This window comes from Ornithodoros turicata, unplaced genomic scaffold, assembly GCF_037126465.1.
Source record: "Ornithodoros turicata isolate Travis unplaced genomic scaffold, ASM3712646v1 ctg00000885.1, whole genome shotgun sequence".
Lineage (NCBI taxonomy): Eukaryota > Metazoa > Arthropoda > Arachnida > Ixodida > Argasidae > Ornithodoros > Ornithodoros turicata.
The window spans coordinates 140,098-158,567 of NW_026999410.1; positions in this window are offsets into that span (position 1 = coordinate 140,098).

Consider the following 18,470-nt stretch of genomic DNA (forward strand, 5'->3'; position numbering starts at 1 on the left):
AACCACTGCAGTATACGATCATTACTTATTATGTTTTCAATTTATACAACAGCTTAGTGTGCGAAACTCTGTCGAATGCCTTTGATAGGTCTAAAAACACAACGTCCGTTTGACCACCTTTGTCTACAGCAGAGGCAAAGTCATGAACTATTTGTACAAGTTGCGTAACTGTTGAGTAACCTCGCCTAAAGCCGTGCTGCTGTTTCACCAAGAAATCACTTTCTTCCAAAACGCTAATTATGTGTTTAAAGACAATATGTTCCAGAACTTTGCTACTAGTACTTAGTAGTGATACCGGCCTGTAGTTAGTAATGTTTGATTTATCACCGCTTTTAAATATTGGTACCACTTTGGCTACCTTCCAGTCAGACGGGATTTCACCCGATCTTAAACTGGATTGGTAAATGATACAAAGAAACTTTGAACACCACTCTGCATACCGCTGTAAAAAAGCATTGGGTATCCCGTCTGGACCACACGCCTTCTTCGTGTCCAGCCGGAGGAGCCTATCTAAGACACCCTCTGTGAACACTTCGACATCGCTCAGACCAAAGCAGGTAGAAGAGAAAGGTGGTTCTGTACAGTCGTCGTTGGTGTACACAGAGGCAAACCACCCGCTGAATTCATCCGCGATTCTCGCGCCGTCGACAACTGCCACCCCATTGAGTTTAATCTCTTTAATCTTATTGTCCTTTTTAACCAGATGACTCCAGAACCGTCTTGGATTATGTTTAAGAAAGTTGTGCATAGTAACATTAAAGAAGTGGAAACGAGAACGGCGTACTAGTAAACGCAATTTTTGACGCAATACCGGGAGTGAGCCTTTGTGCCCTGGATGGAACCTTTCTATCCTATTTATTTTACGTTTCAACTGTAAAATCTCACGCGTTACCCAAGGATTACGCTTCAAAGGCACAAACTTTTCGATGCACTCCAGCGCCAAATTCTTAAAGAAACGCCACCTTTTGTCAACAGAGACTGCGGTATCCTCACAAAGCACAACAAATCGGTCAAAAGATTCTTCCAGCATGTCCACAACATCAGTATCACTTGCCCTGCTGAAATCACGATATTTGTTGGTCTCAATATTTGTCCCCCAGTTAATTGACATGTTCAATGTGCAAACAACTGCATCGTGGTCAGATATTCCGTCTGCGATCGACACATCAATTAGCGTATTTGCTGCAGCGTAAGATAAGAAAACGAGGTCAATCAACGACTCGCCATCATTGGTCCTACGCGTGGGAGCATCTACCACCTGCGATAAGTTGTTATCAAAAGCAATATCAGTTAAGAGCCGAGAGTGTTCACATCCGGCTGCAGGCAACATGTTTTTCCAGTCTATTAGCGGGAGGTTGAAGTCACCAGCCAAAATCACAGATGGAAATTCCTTAGATTTCGTGTCGAGAAAGTGGGACAATTCATGAAGTACATCTGTACTTGCTCGAGGGCACCTGTAGAATCCTCCCACCAAAATCGAACAGGTGTGACTCTTTACAGCAACCCAAACCATCTCGCACCCGTGGTCATGTTCAACAACTGATGCAGAGAAGCACTCTTTAACAAGTATGGCTACACCGCCTCCACGTGAACCACGGTCACGGCGGAAAACGCTGAATCCATCAGGAAAGATCTCGCTATCTTGAATGCTTTCGTTCAACCAAGTTTCAGTCACTACTGTAATGTCAGGATCGAACGCAAGTAATATTGACTCTAGCTCCGCCACCTTGTTGACAACACTCCTAGCATTGATATTTAGTAACCTAAAGGGGCGCCGTCAACACGTGTCGCATCAGACGTAAGATTGTCGACATGAATTTTGGCACCAAAGCGAAGCCGCCCAAGGAAAGGCCTAAAAAGGCAGCCTTCAGGCCATACATTGGGGCAAAGAAGCCTATCAAAATCAGCCTCCTGTACCGATATGTGGAATGAAGCGTATGACGCATGCCTCGCGGGCAGCTTGGTACATGTAAACTGATCGTTGTTCAATGCGTTTGATACGACCTCAGACAGGTCCTCACTAGAGGTCGAGGGATGCAGCCTGGATACAAAGATGGCTTTCTCCCGCGGAGGTTTTGCCACAGCTCGCAACTTACTGTCTTTGGATGAGCCGATCGATGGCTGGACGCGCCGTCTCGGTAGGATCATACGAAACCCTTCATCGTCCACTGGCCCCTTCGAAGTATCGATGCTCCCTGACTGCTCTGGAAACTTGTTCCGATCATTGGTAGCCACCGTGTTGGGAAGCTGCCGTGCGATGCGACGTTGATTACCACGCTGGCCAACCATTTCTTCCGCCGGCGGTACCATCGGTGCGAAACGAGTCAAGCTTGTCGGAGAAGCTGTGGTGGATGTCGACGAAGCAGCAGCACCATGAATTAGTATTTCCGCGTATCTGTCACACGGCGTCTTAACAGCGTCTTCGACGGTGGTTGACTGCGACATGTACCTTCGAAGATGATCCGTGTTGCGTGAAAGATGCACAAACAGGGCACCATTTTCCGCTCGCAGGGACTTGACCTCCCTCTCGAGAGCGCTAACCTTTTCCAACAGTGTCCCTAGCAACTTGCGTGCGTTCGTAGGCAGGTCATCCGTCGAAACCTGCACCCCGAAGTCAACGGCTTCTGTAGCAAGTGTGGAGGCAACGAAAGAGTCGTCAGGATTCCGTCGTTTGGTGCAGTCAGCGCACTTGAACTTGCTCACGCCTTCGCTGACAAGGAAATCGTATTCCGCATCGGTGATGTTGACGCATTCGCAGTGAAAACTGCGGGAACAGGCTCCCGAGCAGATAATAAACTGCATGCGGCCCGACAACGAGCGAGCGCAGCAGCCACACACGTCCGCTCCGCGCGACATCATGAACGATAATTATATGTATTTTCGAATGTCGAATTTCTGTGTTTATTTCAGACCTCCTTCGTCCGTTCTGCATTTACAGGCCACAAGCTCTAGACCCCTGAGAATGTGCCGTGTGAGAATGTGTGTGAGAATGGATTGTTTTCTTTAAAAACACGAAAAATAAAAATTCCATATTCAATTATATATTTCTGTCTCATACTGCCCCACCTTACCGTATATTCTAAAGTGTTGGCATGACAACCTTAGGGTACCACAATCTTATAACACATGTATCGGGGAAGAAAATGTTCGCTACTGATACCTTGTGGCGTAAGCCTGCACAGTGAGGCCGGTTCCTGATACTATCGCGATTAAGGTTCGGAGACATGAACTCTTATTTTTGGAACGTTTACCTGCGTCATCATCGGTGGTGTCCATAATAACGCAGTAACAGGACAATGACCCTACGGTTACCTATCTTAAGTAATACTGAGTGGAGGGATGACCGCCAATAATGGTTCACGGTTAGCCAGATATCAAGAGCAATGCTCAAGTGTACTGTGACCTTTCAGTTTTCAGCGGCTTACAACTGACAGACATTCGCATTGTTATCCCAGTGACATCATATGGGGTAACATCCTGGAAAAACTACATGAGGGCTATCGGGGTTCGGTGCAGAATCACAGCTCGTTCCGTATGGTGGTCCCGGATATCAGGTGCCTGGATTTGTCGTTGCCCAACATGGCAAGAATATCATCAGTTCAGCAGTAAGCCAGTCCTCGAGCACCCTTGTCATCTCCCCCTTTGCAGATAATTGACATGTATTTGTTCTACATCAAGGCAACAAACAACAACCACATCTTTATTACGGGATGATAACTGGGGAGTTTCATCCTCGGAGGGATACTCTACACCAGTGCTGTTGGTGATGCGGGGAATGAAATAATGAGCCCCTTGTAAAGATGAAAGTCGTGTGGTGTGCAGAAAGGTGAAGGGAGCTTTGAGGGCAGAGCCTTGGTGTGCTGGATGTGGCCAGGACCCAAACAATTTTGTGAGAGAGGGGGGGGGCGGGAGTCTAGCTCGTTGAGGGATTTGGCGGCAATCATAAGTTAAAATTATATGATTGTTGTGGATTGCTGCTCAAAGTGGTTTGAAGCTGTTCAACTCCGTGGAACAACGTCTCGAGACATCAGCACACACCTCGACCAAGTGTTTCTAATGCTAGACATCTCGGACACTATTCGAACTGTGAATGGGCCCCAATTTACACGAGCAGAAATTAGGAACCCCGCCAAAACTAAAGGCATTCGGACAATTACCTCTAACTCTTACCGTCTTCGCAGTAATGGGGAAGATATGAGAGCTGTTGAAACAGCAAACGACCTGCTCAAGAATACTTTTTTCTGCAACAAAAAACTTGGACTCCCTACCTCCTCTACTCTTCAGCGGCGCACGCACATCAATCACAGAATCAACGGGTAACCGTCAAATAGCTAACAATTCTGCTGTAGACTGTAGGGTACTTCAGATGGAATCTTATGCTTCCACCAACCACATATCACATCGATTTTGCACGAAGCTAGAATTCGCTAGCTGCATTCGCATGCTCACCAATCACCAATGTTTCTGATTTCTCTGAAGCAAGTCTATCTGATCTCATATCACCGCCTCTTGAGATTTAGTACAGTTCTGAACTCTTTGAACGCTCTACTTTGTCCACAAGCATGTATGTTTCCCGGCCTCTTCCGTACATCAGCGCTGCAAATTACAATAGACACTGTTGGGATAATTCTCACCTCACTCTTGTATTGTTGACGGACTAGATGAGTCACCACCATCTAGCCAGTTCGTTTTCGTTTTCTCATATTCTTCGACATGTAATCTAATAATCCCCTTGGGGTAAAACACGCATTATTTACATATATTATGCGACACGTCGGTGAACAGAGCTGAGCTATAGGAATAAACTACTTTTGCAAATTGCGTTCCTTCATGTGCAAGAACCGCGATCACAACATAAAACAACTCAGATGTAACACAGGAAAAATGACAAGTAACTAGCTCCTTACTGTTATATTTAACGACTGTGTCATACAAAAAAAGTATCTTAGGAAGATGATACTGCTCCATGAGCATCACATCTGTCACTACTTCCAACAGTAAAATGCAGAACTAGACAAACAACGTTCACTTCTTATGCTTGCATGCATACGCGCCGACTGCGGGGGTGCGCGGGGACCCTTGCCCCCCCCGGAACATGAACTAGGGGGGTGGGGGGCGCCGCCTCCCCCGGGAAGTCCCGCTAAGAGACTGACCTTTGGGGCTCGGCGCGCCCGGGTCAAAAGAGCGAAGAGACACCAACCCCAAAAATGCATCTTGCAATTTGTGAAATATGTATCCGCCAGTAGTAAAAGAATAATACGACTTAGCGAGCAATTTGATACCTTCCTCCTCTCTCTCCCCCCTGTTACCCCAATTTTGCAATTTCCACCCCCACTCAATTTTTTTTAATTTTTTTCGATTTTTCACTTAAAATCGCTCATACACGCATAAGAATGCGATAATAGAGCGTAGAATATAATTTTCAATTAATAAATTCAATTACTATTCATTCCAACGAGAGAGAGAGAGGAGGAAAATATCAAATTATCGTTAAGTCGTGTTATTCTATAATGAGACACACGAAAAGAAGCGCACATACGCATAAATGCACTTTCTAAACTCATTTAATAATTCAAGTCATTACTATACACATTCAATTCATTAATGTGTCAGTCCAGGTTCGGTAACAGCATCAGCCCATGGGCGCCGCCATTTGCAAAGCGTCACACCAGGCAGGTCGGAAAGCATCACGTCAGGTGGCAGCACCGCTGTCATCATGGGGACTTCCGTGGAATGCAGAAAGAAACAAAACAAAAAAAGTGCTAACGAGGGGAAAACACGCGCGAAAACAGGCACACACACAAAAGTCTCACCATCGCGAATATGTGCGGGCATGCACCGACGAGAATAGCAACAAGGGCCATTGACAGAATGGCGTACAAGGGAATTGCGAACATGTTTGGGCATGCACGGACAAGAATAATAACAACAAGGGGAAGACTTTCTGCTAATCGCAACAAGGTAAATCGCCAAACATACACTACTCCAATACACGCTGTCAAGTAATCGCAGTTAGGGGGTAGGTAAACGCGACAACAGAAGAAGTATTGAAACGACAACTCACCGGCACCGAAGTATTTCCACACACATCACTCAGTCAAAAACAGTCGCTCGTCACGAAATTCGTGGCGAGGAGAGCACCAACAACATGACCGCCACTCAGAGATCCACCCGAAGCAATGAAGCGTTCGTTGATTTCTCCGCCAGGGCATCAGGAGCTCTGCACTGTCATTGGTCGTGACGTCATCCGTTCCAAAGGTCGTCCAGAGAGGAGAGCTTCGCAAATCCCCCTCTGTTATTCATTAAATATAGTAACCAATTATGACGTCACTGTTTATAGAAATCTTGCATTAAAGCGAAATCCAGACGGGTGCGCACCTACACCACAACCGTTGCCCTAGCTTCCCCTGCGAGAATGAAGCACTGGTCTACCAGACACCGCGCTGTTTGACGTCATCATTTCCTCCCATTGTCTTAGGCTGCTCCTGTGAGCACCCAACCACCGCCCAAACGGTCAACGTTTCAAAGTTCGCTCTTGCTATCAGGAGTGAAGAATGCGCGCCAGACAAGAGTGCTTCATGCTCCCTGGTATTAATTGAATTTACATCGCCATATTATTTTCTTTACTGCACTATTACTGATTTTTCATTCTTACATTAAAGATTACAAAAACTACTACTACTACAAAAAAAATGCTCTTGCTCCTGTTATTGAAGGTCATATGAAATTACTCTAATTTTTAACAGTCATAAATTATATTCACTCATTAAAGGAAACACCATCCATACGCAAAGGCTGAGAAAAAAAACAACTGAGCCTTGCAATTAAGCGCTACTTCCTCGAAGACTTACTAAATGACTAAATAAACATATCAAAAAGCGCTTTTTCTACTTTCAATCATTGTGAACCATATCAACATTTTTTGTACAACAATTCAAGAAACTAATCATCGCTCTCTTCATGGACGCTGTTGCTTCTGTCTAAAATAACTGCCCCTATTGAAGATGAGAAAATAATAAGCGAGCCTGGACCACTGAAAGTGACCAATAGGCTTACTCAATGCGCGAAAATCATATTTTCTTTCTGATTTTGATCTTTAAACGTAGCGCACTATCCACAAAGCGCGATCTCAGTTGTCTCGCGACATAAACCCCCAATTATTATTATTATTATTATTATTATTATTATTATTAACCATAGAGCGCGCTAAGTTTTCCTCAACCCCCATTTCTGCTTGCTACATGATGTGTCATGCAGTGACGCAGGGCAAGAATGAATAAATTTAGCATATGAAACGCATTTTCACCATTCCGTTTTACAGCTTGCTTCCATGCATGAGCAGACACACAACCCTACCTTTTTTGTTCACGTTCGCTATGAAATTTAATTATTATTACTTGAAATGGAACAAACTGCAGTAGATTCGTCTTACAGAGACGGAAATTTGCATTGAACGCTCAGATACCCGATTTTCTGCGCTACGACTGCAAAATTAAGCACCATCATCAACACATAAGTCATAATACGTGTCATGCCTTATCGAGCAATGTGCATACCGACAGGCATGACAAAACACAGAACAAACACACACTCCCGTTTCTACTGTCCGAAAATTATGGAACCGCGTAATTGTACGCACCCTGAATTTTACCAGGAAATCTAAACTTGAACAGAGCTAAAAGCCCGACAAAAGCTAACACGGACAAACAACAACTGAAAAACAACAATTAACAAACACACCCATTCGTTTCTGCTGTCTGAATTCGCGCTAAATGCGTGAGCGATTCCAAGAGCAAGCACACCGTTTGAAGAAAGCCTAACGAATGTAGCTCAACACAGCCCTCGCCACAATAGCCGGGTGGGAGGCGGCACGATTCACAAAAAACGACTTCTCTTGCTGATTTTTATTTTAAAACACGGTTAACTAGCAATTAAGCTCTCCAAGTTTTTCTTACTTCTCATTCCTTCCTGCGTCTTCCGCGTCCTGTCATGCAATGAAGCATGGCAAGAATTAGTAACTTTAGCATATGAAAGTCATTTTCACCATTCCATTTCGAAATTTGCTTCCATGAGCAGGCACACAGCCGCCCGTTTTTTGTTCACATTGGCTATGAAAATCCAATAATCATACTTACTTCCAACAAATTGCAGTGAAATCCAGATTCGATTCACGGAGACGATAATTTCTACCCTCTGCGTTAAGCGCCCAGATACCCGTATTGATGCTGGAATTGTAATAGCTATGACTGCAAAACTTAAGCACCTTCATCAACATAACAGTTATAATGCATGTCATGCTTTATCGAGCAAAGGGCATGCACAAGAATCGTGAAGCATCACAAGATACACGCTAACAAACAACAACTCACAAACACACACACACACACATTTCTCCTCTCAGAAAATTATTAAGCAGCATAATACGACATACTCTGAATTTTACCGATAAAACTAAATTTGGACACAGCTACAAGCACGACAAACGCGCAATCTATCAACCTACAACAATAACTGACGGTTAACTAGCAAACACACCATTTAATTCTACGCTAAAGTCATGAGCGATTCGATAAGAACAAAGCACACCGCTTTATGAAAGCCTAACAGCTATGTAGTTTTAATACGGCCCTCGCTGCGATAACAGTGTGCAAGGCTCATAAAATCGGTGCGAATCCTTGTAAATTAGCGTGCCCACAACAAGCACTTCACCTTGCCCGCAAGTCATTCCACAAAGGACTCTATTAAAAAACGCGCGCGATAAACCTCATTTTTTAAACTAATATTTCGCGCAATCGTACATAACTTCTTCACTCGACCGACAGGAATAGGCATACACAAAGAACTCACTTGCCAAGTGGGGTCCCCGCATAAAATACGCCCGCACACAACAACAACAATAAATGATGACGATTAGATTGGGTGTGGTGGGGTGCTGTGGTGGGTTGAGGCACGCACACAGACACTCATACAGACTCACATTTTTCATTACACACAACGAGCGTCGCGAGTCTTCACAGTCACAGAAATCCATATTATTTCTCTAAGTCAATAATTATTCATCGCAAAACACTGCCCATATATACTATGTATGCAGCCATGAAACAATAGAGCTTCGGTTCGGATGTAATAGGATTCACCGTCTGCCGACCGACGCGTACGAGAGAGAGAGAGAAAAAAAGAAAGAAAAACACGAGTGAAAGCAGGCCAGGAATGCGCGTTGGCTATGGCTATGCGTACAGAAAAAAAGAAAGAAACGGTGCCATCATGCTCATATGCAGCATCTCTAATACATCTCCCTATTATTATTACTATTTTCAACAACATCAACACCATAATACAGATGGGCTACACGAAATTCTGATTCTTTCCTTTTACTTGTATTCGCTTCCACTAAAATAATTTGAAGGAATAATATACAGTGGAACAGGAAAATGAGAACAGAATTTCAGCATACGCTACACGCTGGTTCACCTAACAAGCTCGAAACCTTTCTGAATATATCCTGCAGGTACTGGAATAAAGATTTATCGCAAAGATAATCATCTGCTGCACGTCGTATTTTTTAAAATAAGAAATGGTAAAAACACTCGCTCTCAGCGTGTTAAACGCTATATGTAGCAAATAATAACAACAATATCAGGGCATTTTTGTTCTTTATTTCGTTATTTCCAAGAGCTCATTACTTTGTGCGAGCCATAGAAAAATTAAAAATTTCTGCTTTGCTGCCGTTAAAGTAGCACGAAAACGCACTCGAATAGCAAAGTGCATACTGTCAAGCATAACAAATGCACACGCTAACGACAACAATAACTACTAACAAACACAACCCTTCATTTCTACTGTCTGAATTCGCGGTAGAAGCGTATAAGTGCTTTCACAAGAACAAGCAGAGTGCTTGAAGAAAGTCTATAACAAATGTAGCTCAACGCAGCCCTTCCCACAATCACCGTGTTGAAGGCTGTCTTTTCTTTCTGATTTTGCTTTAAAAACGTAGCTTAAACAGTTTTTCGCACATAACATTTCTGCTTGCTACGTGACGCGTCCTATCATGTAATAAAGCAGGGAAAGAATTACTAAATTTAGCACACAAAAAAATGTTTTGCGATACCGATTCGCAATTCGCTTTCATGAGCAGGCACATCCCTTCCGTTGTTTGTTCACAACTTTACAGCGCGCATGAAATTTAAACACGATTTTTTAAAATGCAACAAATTACTGCAGAATCGTCTCACGGGGGCTGGAATTTCTACCATCTGCGTTAAGCGCTCAGATACCCGCATTTTTGCACAAATAGCAAAATAGCTATGTCTGCAAAAAGTAAGCACCTTCAACAAGTTCATAGTTCCTGTCATGCCTTATCGAGCAATGTGCATGCCGACAGGCATGACAAAACACAGAACAAACACACCCATTTCTGCTGACAGAACTGAGCCGTACAATGAGGCACGGAGCAACCCGGGCAAAACAAGGGCTCACACATTCAGTGAGCAGTGACTACTCCTTGATCAACATAATACCACATACTGTGAATTTTACCCCCAAAACTCAGCTTGAACACAACTACGGGCAAGACAAATGCACGTGCTAAACAAAAAACTGACAAACACACGCTTGCACTGATACTGTCTGAACTCGCGTCAAGTGAGTGCCAGCATAAGAACAAGCACTCCGGTTCTTGCTGTTGTTGTTGCTCTTAACTAACAAATGTAGCTTGATGCAGCCCTCGCTGTGATGACCGCGTGGAAGGCTCATAAAATCGATTCGAATCCTGGTAAAATAGCGCGTCCACAACAAGCACTTCACCTTGTTTGCAGGGCACCCTGTACCCATCTCTTTTCAGAAAACGCGATAAACTTTATTTTTAATCAATATTTCGCGCTACAGTACTTTTCTTTCACACGAAAAGGCGTACACAATGCGGATATTACTTACTTACTTTTCAAGTGACTTCCTAGCTTCACAAATACACACGCCCACACATGTTTTTCATACACACAACGAGCGTCGCCTATTCAAACTCCCAAAAGTGTCTTCCCAGCCACATTATTCCTCGGGTTATATCCAATAATTATCCAACGACAAAATACGCAACACACATATGCGCCAGTGGTACAAAGGACAGCGCGTCTTCGCACCGGATGTAATAGGAACTTCCACGCAGACGACACCAGCTAAAAACAAATAAAGCAGCTCAGAAATGAACATTGCCATTGCGTACAGAAAGACATCGAGCTCCATGCAGTAATAAAAAAAGATGATTAACACAGAATTGGAATTCGTTGCCTCTTGCTTTATTCACTTACACCAAAATATTTTGAAACAATACTACAGAAGTGAGTCAAGCAATTGCGCAAAGAATACATCTGGATTCGCTATACACACAGCACCTCTAAGCCATTTTTAAACCAAACGAGAATGCATGTATTCATTAGTATGCTATAATAATCGTAACAAAAAAGAAAAAAAAAAAGAAAGGAATGCATGTTCGCTATACATCCATGAGAAAACGGTGCCGAGCTTTTGCGCAGCAGTTATGATACAGAAGGGTTATGTTTGCTTTTATTTCGTTGCACCCATATATTTTGCAAGAATACTATAGAGTGGAACGGGTAAATGCGATCATCATTCGCTACACACTGTAGCTGTCATCATTTTTCAACCAAACCAGTTGACATGTGTTCATCAGCATACGACCTTTCACTAGATAGATAAGTTGCTAATGACACTCACAAAATTGCCATACCAACATCATTGACTGCAAGCTTCAGTGCCCAACAGAGCAATGCGCGCCCATCAGCATGCCTTGGACTCACTTCGCACACATACGATACCTTTCTTAATATATCCTACTGCCACCGGAATCAAATGTTTATATGTTTATCGCAAGGATAATCATCTGCCTCGTGTTGTATTTTTTATCTTTTAAGTGACGCCAAAAGAGCCTCACTCTCGTCGTGTTAAACAGTACGTAGGGACTGATACAATAGAGGGCAGGGTAATTTTTCTTTATTTATTTTATTTTTTCTTTAGAGTTTATTACTTTGTACGAGTCATCTAAATTTAACATGTCTGCTTTGCCGCTGTTAAAGTGATGAAACAGTGGGCTCGCACGGGGAATCGGTAACGGACCGCGCGCGCGATTTAGTCAGCGTGTTCAAACCGCGAGAACGGGCCCGCATGCGGCTCGCGTGGGGACGCGGTTCAGGCGCACTGTTTCATCACTTTAACAGCGGCAAAGCAGACATGTTAAATTTAGATGACTCGTACAAAGTAATAAACTCTAAAGAAAAAATAAAATAAATAAAGAAAAATTACCCTGCCCTCTATTGTATCAGTCCCTCCGTACTGTTTAACACGACGAGAGTGAGGCTCTTTTGGCGTCTCTTAAAAGATAAAAAATACAACACGAGGCAGATGATTATCCTTGCGATAAACATATAAACATTTGATTCCGGTGGCAGTAGGATATATTAAGAAAGGTATCGTATGTGTGCGAAGTGAGTCCAAGGCATGCTGATGGGCGCGCATTGCTCTGTTGGGCACTGAAGCTTGCAGTCAATGATGTTGGTATGGCAATTTTGTGAGTGTCATTAGCAACTTATCTATCTAGTGAAAAGTCGTATGCTGATGAACACATGTCAACTGGTTTGGTTGAAAAATGGTGACAGCTACAGTGTGTAGCGAATGATGATCGCATTTACCCGTTCCACTCTATAGTATTCTTGCAAAATATATGGGTGCAACGAAATAAAAGCAAACATAACCCTTCTGTATCATAACTGCTGCGCAAAAGCTCGGCACCGTTTTCTCATGGATGTATAGCGAACATGCATTCCTTTCTTTTTTTTTTCTTTTTTGTTACGATTATTATAGCATACTAATGAATACATGCATTCTCGTTTGGTTTAAAAATGGCTTAGAGGTGCTGTGTGTATAGCGAATCCAGATGTATTCTTTGCTCAATTGCTTGACTCACTTCTGTAGTATTGTTTCAAAATATTTTGGTGTAAGTGAATAAAGCAAGAGGCAACGAATTCCAATTCTGTGTTAATCATCTTTTTTTATTACTGCATGGAGTTCGATGTCTTTCTGTACGCAATGGCAATGTTCATTTCTGAGCTGCTTTATTTGTTTTTAGCTGGTGTCGTCTGCGTGGAAGTTCCTATTACATCCGGTGCGAAGACGCGCTGTCCTTTGTACCACTGGCGCATATGTGTGTTGCGTATTATGTCGTTGGATAATTATTGGATATAACCCGAGGAATAATGTGGCTGGGAAGACACTTTTGGGAGTTTGAATAGGCGACGCTCGTTGTGTGTATGAAAAATATGTGTGGGCGTGTGTATTTGTGAAGCTAGGAAGTCACTTGAAAAGTAAGTAAGTAATATCCGCATTGTGTACGCCTTTTCGTGTGAAAGAAAAGTACTGTAGCGCGAAATATTGATTAAAAATAAAGTTTATCGCGTTTTCTGAAAAGAGATGGGTACAGGGTGCCCTGCAAACAAGGTGAAGTGCTTGTTGTGGACGCGCTATTTTACCAGGATTCGAATCGATTTTATGAGCCTTCCACGCGGTCATCACAGCGAGGGCTGCATCAAGCTACATTTGTTAGTTAAGAGCAACAACAACAGCAAGAACCGGAGTGCTTGTTCTTATGCTGGCACTCACTTGACGCGAGTTCAGACAGTATCAGTGCAAGCGTGTGTTTGTCAGTTTTTTGTTTAGCACGTGCATTTGTCTTGCCCGTAGCTGTGTTCAAGCTGAGTTTTTGGGGTAAAATTCACAGTATGTGGTATTATGCTGATCAAGGAGTAGTCACTGCTCACTGAATGTGTGAGCCCTTGTTTTGCCCGGGTTGCTCCGTGCCTCATTGTACGGCTCAGTTCTGTCAGCAGAAATTGGTGTGTTTGTTCTGTGTTTTGTCATGCCTGTCGGCATGCACATTGCTCGATAAGGCATGACAGGAACTATGAACTTGTTGAAGGTGCTTACTTTTTGCAGACATAGCTATTTTGCTATTTGTGCAAAAATGCGGGTATCTGAGCGCTTAACGCAGATGGTAGAAATTCCAGCCCCCGTGAGACGATTCTGCAGTAATTTGTTGCATTTTAAGAAATCGTGTTTAAATTTCATGCGCGCTGTAAAGTTGTGAACAAACAACGGAAGGGATGTGCCTGCTCATGAAAGCGAATTGCGAATCGGTATCGCAAAACATCTTTTTGTGTGCTAAATTTAGTAATTCTTTCCCTGCTTTATTACATGATAGGACGCGTCACGTAGCAAGCAGAAACGTTATGTGCGAAAAACTGTTTAAGCTACGTTTTTAAAGCAAAATCAGAAAGAAAAGACAGCCTTCAACACGGTGATTGTGGGAAGGGCTGCGTTGAGCTACATTTGTTATAGACTTTCTTCAAGCACTGTGCTTGTTCTTGTGAAAGCACTTATACGCTTCTACCGCGAATTCAGACAGTAGAAATGAAGGGTTGTGTTTGTTAGTAGTTATTGTTGTCGTTAGCGTGTGCATTTGTTATGCTTGACAATATGCACTTTGCTATTCGAGTGCGTTTTCGTGCTACTTTAACGGCAGCAAAGCAGAAATTTTTAATTTTTCTATGGCTCGCACAAAGTAATGAGCTCTTGGAAATAACGAAATAAAGAACAAAAATGCCCTGATATTGTTGTTATTATTTGCTACATATAGCGTTTAACACGCTGAGAGCGAGTGTTTTTACCATTTCTTATTTTAAAAAATACGACGTGCAGCAGATGATTATCTTTGCGATAAATCTTTATTCCAGTACCTGCAGGATATATTCAGAAAGGTTTCGAGCTTGTTAGGTGAACCAGCGTGTAGCGTATGCTGAAATTCTGTTCTCATTTTCCTGTTCCACTGTATATTATTGCTTCAAATTATTTTAGTGGAAGCGAATACAAGTAAAAGGAAAGAATCAGAATTTCGTGTAGCCCATCTGTATTATGGTGTTGATGTTGTTGAAAATAGTAATAATAATAGGGAGATGTATTAGAGATGCTGCATATGAGCATGATGGCACCGTTTCTTTCTTTTTTTCTGTACGCATAGCCATAGCCAACGCGCATTCCTGGCCTGCTTTCGCTCGTGTTTTTCTTTCTTTTTTTCTCTCTCTCTCTCTCGTACGCGTCGGTCGGCAGACGGTGAATCCTATTACATCCGAACCGAAGCTCTATTGTTTCATGGCTGCATACATAGTATATATGGGCAGTGTTTTGCGATGAATAATTATTGACTTAGAGAAATAATATGGATTTCTGTGACTGTGAAGACTCGCGACGCTCGTTGTGTGTAATGAAAAATGTGAGTCTGTATGTGTGTCTGTGTGCGTGCCTCAACCCACCACAGCACCCCACCACACCCAATCTAATCGTCATCATTTATTGTTGTTGTTGTGTGCGGGCGTATTTTATGCGGGGACCCCACTTGGCAAGTGAGTTCTTTGTGTATGCCTATTCCTGTCGGTCGAGTGAAGAAGTTATGTACGATTGCGCGAAATATTAGTTTAAAAAATGAGGTTTATCGCGCGCGTTTTTTAATAGAGTCCTTTGTGGAATGACTTGCGGGCAAGGTGAAGTGCTTGTTTTGGGCACGCTAATTTACAAGGATTCGCACCGATTTTATGAGCCTTGCACGCAGTTATCGCAGCGAGGGCCGTATTAAAACTACATAGCTGTTAGGCTTTCATAAAGCGGTGTGCTTTGTTCTTATCGAATCGCTCATGCCTTTAGCGTAGAATTAAATGGTGTGTTTGCTAGTTAACCGTCAGTTATTGTTGTAGGTTGATAGATTGCGCGTTTGTCGTGCTTGTAGCTGTGTCCAAACTTAGTTTTATCGGTAAAATTCAGAGTATGTCGTATTATGCTGCTTAATAATTTTCTGAGAGGAGAAATGTGTGTGTGTGTGTTTGTGAGTTGTTGTTTGTTAGCGTGTATCTTGTGATGCTTCACGATTCTTGTGCATGCCCTTTGCTCGATAAAGCATGACATGCATTATAACTGTTATGTTGATGAAGGTGCTTAAGTTTTGCAGTCATAGCTATTACAATTCCAGCATCAATACGGGTATCTGGGCGCTTAACGCAGAGGGTAGAAATTATCGTCTCCGTGAATCGAATCTGGATTTCACTGCAATTTGTTGGAAGTAAGTATGATTATTGGATTTTCATAGCCAATGTGAACAAAAAACGGGCGGCTGTGTGCCTGCTCATGGAAGCAAATTTCGAAATGGAATGGTGAAAATGACTTTCATATGCTAAAGTTACTAATTCTTGCCATGCTTCATTGCATGACAGGACGCGGAAGACGCAGGAAGGAATGAGAAGTAAGAAAAACTTGGAGAGCTTAATTGCTAGTTAACCGTGTTTTAAAATAAAAATCAGCAAGAGAAGTCGTTTTTTGTGAATCGTGCCGCCTCCCACCCGGCTATTGTGGCGAGGGCTGTGTTGAGCTACATTCGTTAGGCTTTCTTCAAACGGTGTGCTTGCTCTTGGAATCGCTCACGCATTTAGCGCGAATTCAGACAGCAGAAACGAATGGGTGTGTTTGTTAATTGTTGTTTTTCAGTTGTTGTTTGTCCGTGTTAGCTTTTGTCGGGCTTTTAGCTCTGTTCAAGTTTAGATTTCCTGGTAAAATTCAGGGTGCGTACAATTACGCGGTTCCATAATTTTCGGACAGTAGAAACGGGAGTGTGTGTTTGTTCTGTGTTTTGTCATGCCTGTCGGTATGCACATTGCTCGATAAGGCATGACACGTATTATGACTTATGTGTTGATGATGGTGCTTAATTTTGCAGTCGTAGCGCAGAAAATCGGGTATCTGAGCGTTCAATGCAAATTTCCGTCTCTGTAAGACGAATCTGCTGCAGTTTGTTCCATTTCAAGTAATAATAATTAAATTTCATAGCGAACGTGAACAAAAAAGGTAGGGTTGTGTGTCTGCTCATGCATGGAAGCAAGCTGTAAAACGGAATGGCGAAAATGCGTTTCATATGCTAAATTTATTCATTCTTGCCCTGCGTCACTGCATGACACATCATGTAGCAAGCAGAAATGGGGGTTGAGGAAAACTTAGCGCGCTCTATGGTTAATAATAATAATAATAATAATAATAATAATAATAATAATAATAATAATAATTGGGGGTTTATGTCGCGAGACAACTGAGATCGCGCTTTGTGGATAGTGCGCTACGTTTAAAGATCAAAATCAGAAAGAAAATATGATTTTCGCGCATTGAGTAAGCCTATTGATCACTTTCAGTGGTCCAGGCTCACTTATTATTTTCTCATCTTCAATAGGGGCAGTTATTTTAGACAGAAGCAACAGCGTCCATGAAGAGAGCGATGATTAGTTTCTTGAATTGTTGTACAAAAAATGTTGATATGGTTCACAATGATTGAAAGTAGAAAAAGCGCTTTTTGATATGTTTATTTAGTCATTTAGTAAGTCTTCGAGGAAATAGCGCTTAATTGCTAGGCTCAGTTGTTTTTTTTCTCAGCCTTTGCGTATGGATGGTGTTTCCTTTAATGAGTGAATATAATTTATGACTGTTAAAAATTAGAGTAATTTCATATGACCTTCAATAACAGGAGCAAGAGCATTTTTTGTAGTAGTAGTAGTAGTTTTTGTAATCTTTAATGTAAGAATGAAAAATCAGTAATAGTGCAGTAAAGAAAATAATATGGCGATGTAAATTCAATTAATACCAGGGAGCATGAAGCACTCTTGTCTGGCGCGCATTCTTCACTCCTGATAGCAAGAGCGAACTTTGAAACGTTGACCGTTTGGGCGGTGGTTGGGTGCTCACAGGAGCAGCCTAAGACAATGGGAGGAAATGATGACGTCAAACAGCGCGGTGTCTGGTAGACCAGTGCTTCATTCTCGCAGGGGAAGCTAGGGCAACGGTTGTGGTGTAGGTGCGCACCCGTCTGGATTTCGCTTTAATGCAAGATTTCTATAAACAGTGACGTCATAATTGGTTACTATATTTAATGAATAACAGAGGGGGATTTGCGAAGCTCTCCTCTCTGGACGACCTTTGGAACGGATGACGTCACGACCAATGACAGTGCAGAGCTCCTGATGCCCTGGCGGAGAAATCAACGAACGCTTCATTGCTTCGGGTGGATCTCTGAGTGGCGGTCATGTTGTTGGTGCTCTCCTCGCCACGAATTTCGTGACGAGCGACTGTTTTTGACTGAGTGATGTGTGTGGAAATACTTCGGTGCCGGTGAGTTGTCGTTTCAATACTTCTTCTGTTGTCGCGTTTACCTACCCCCTAACTGCGATTACTTGACAGCGTGTATTGGAGTAGTGTATGTTTGGCGATTTACCTTGTTGCGATTAGCAGAAAGTCTTCCCCTTGTTGTTATTATTCTTGTCCGTGCATGCCCAAACATGTTCGCAATTCCCTTGTACGCCATTCTGTCAATGACCCTT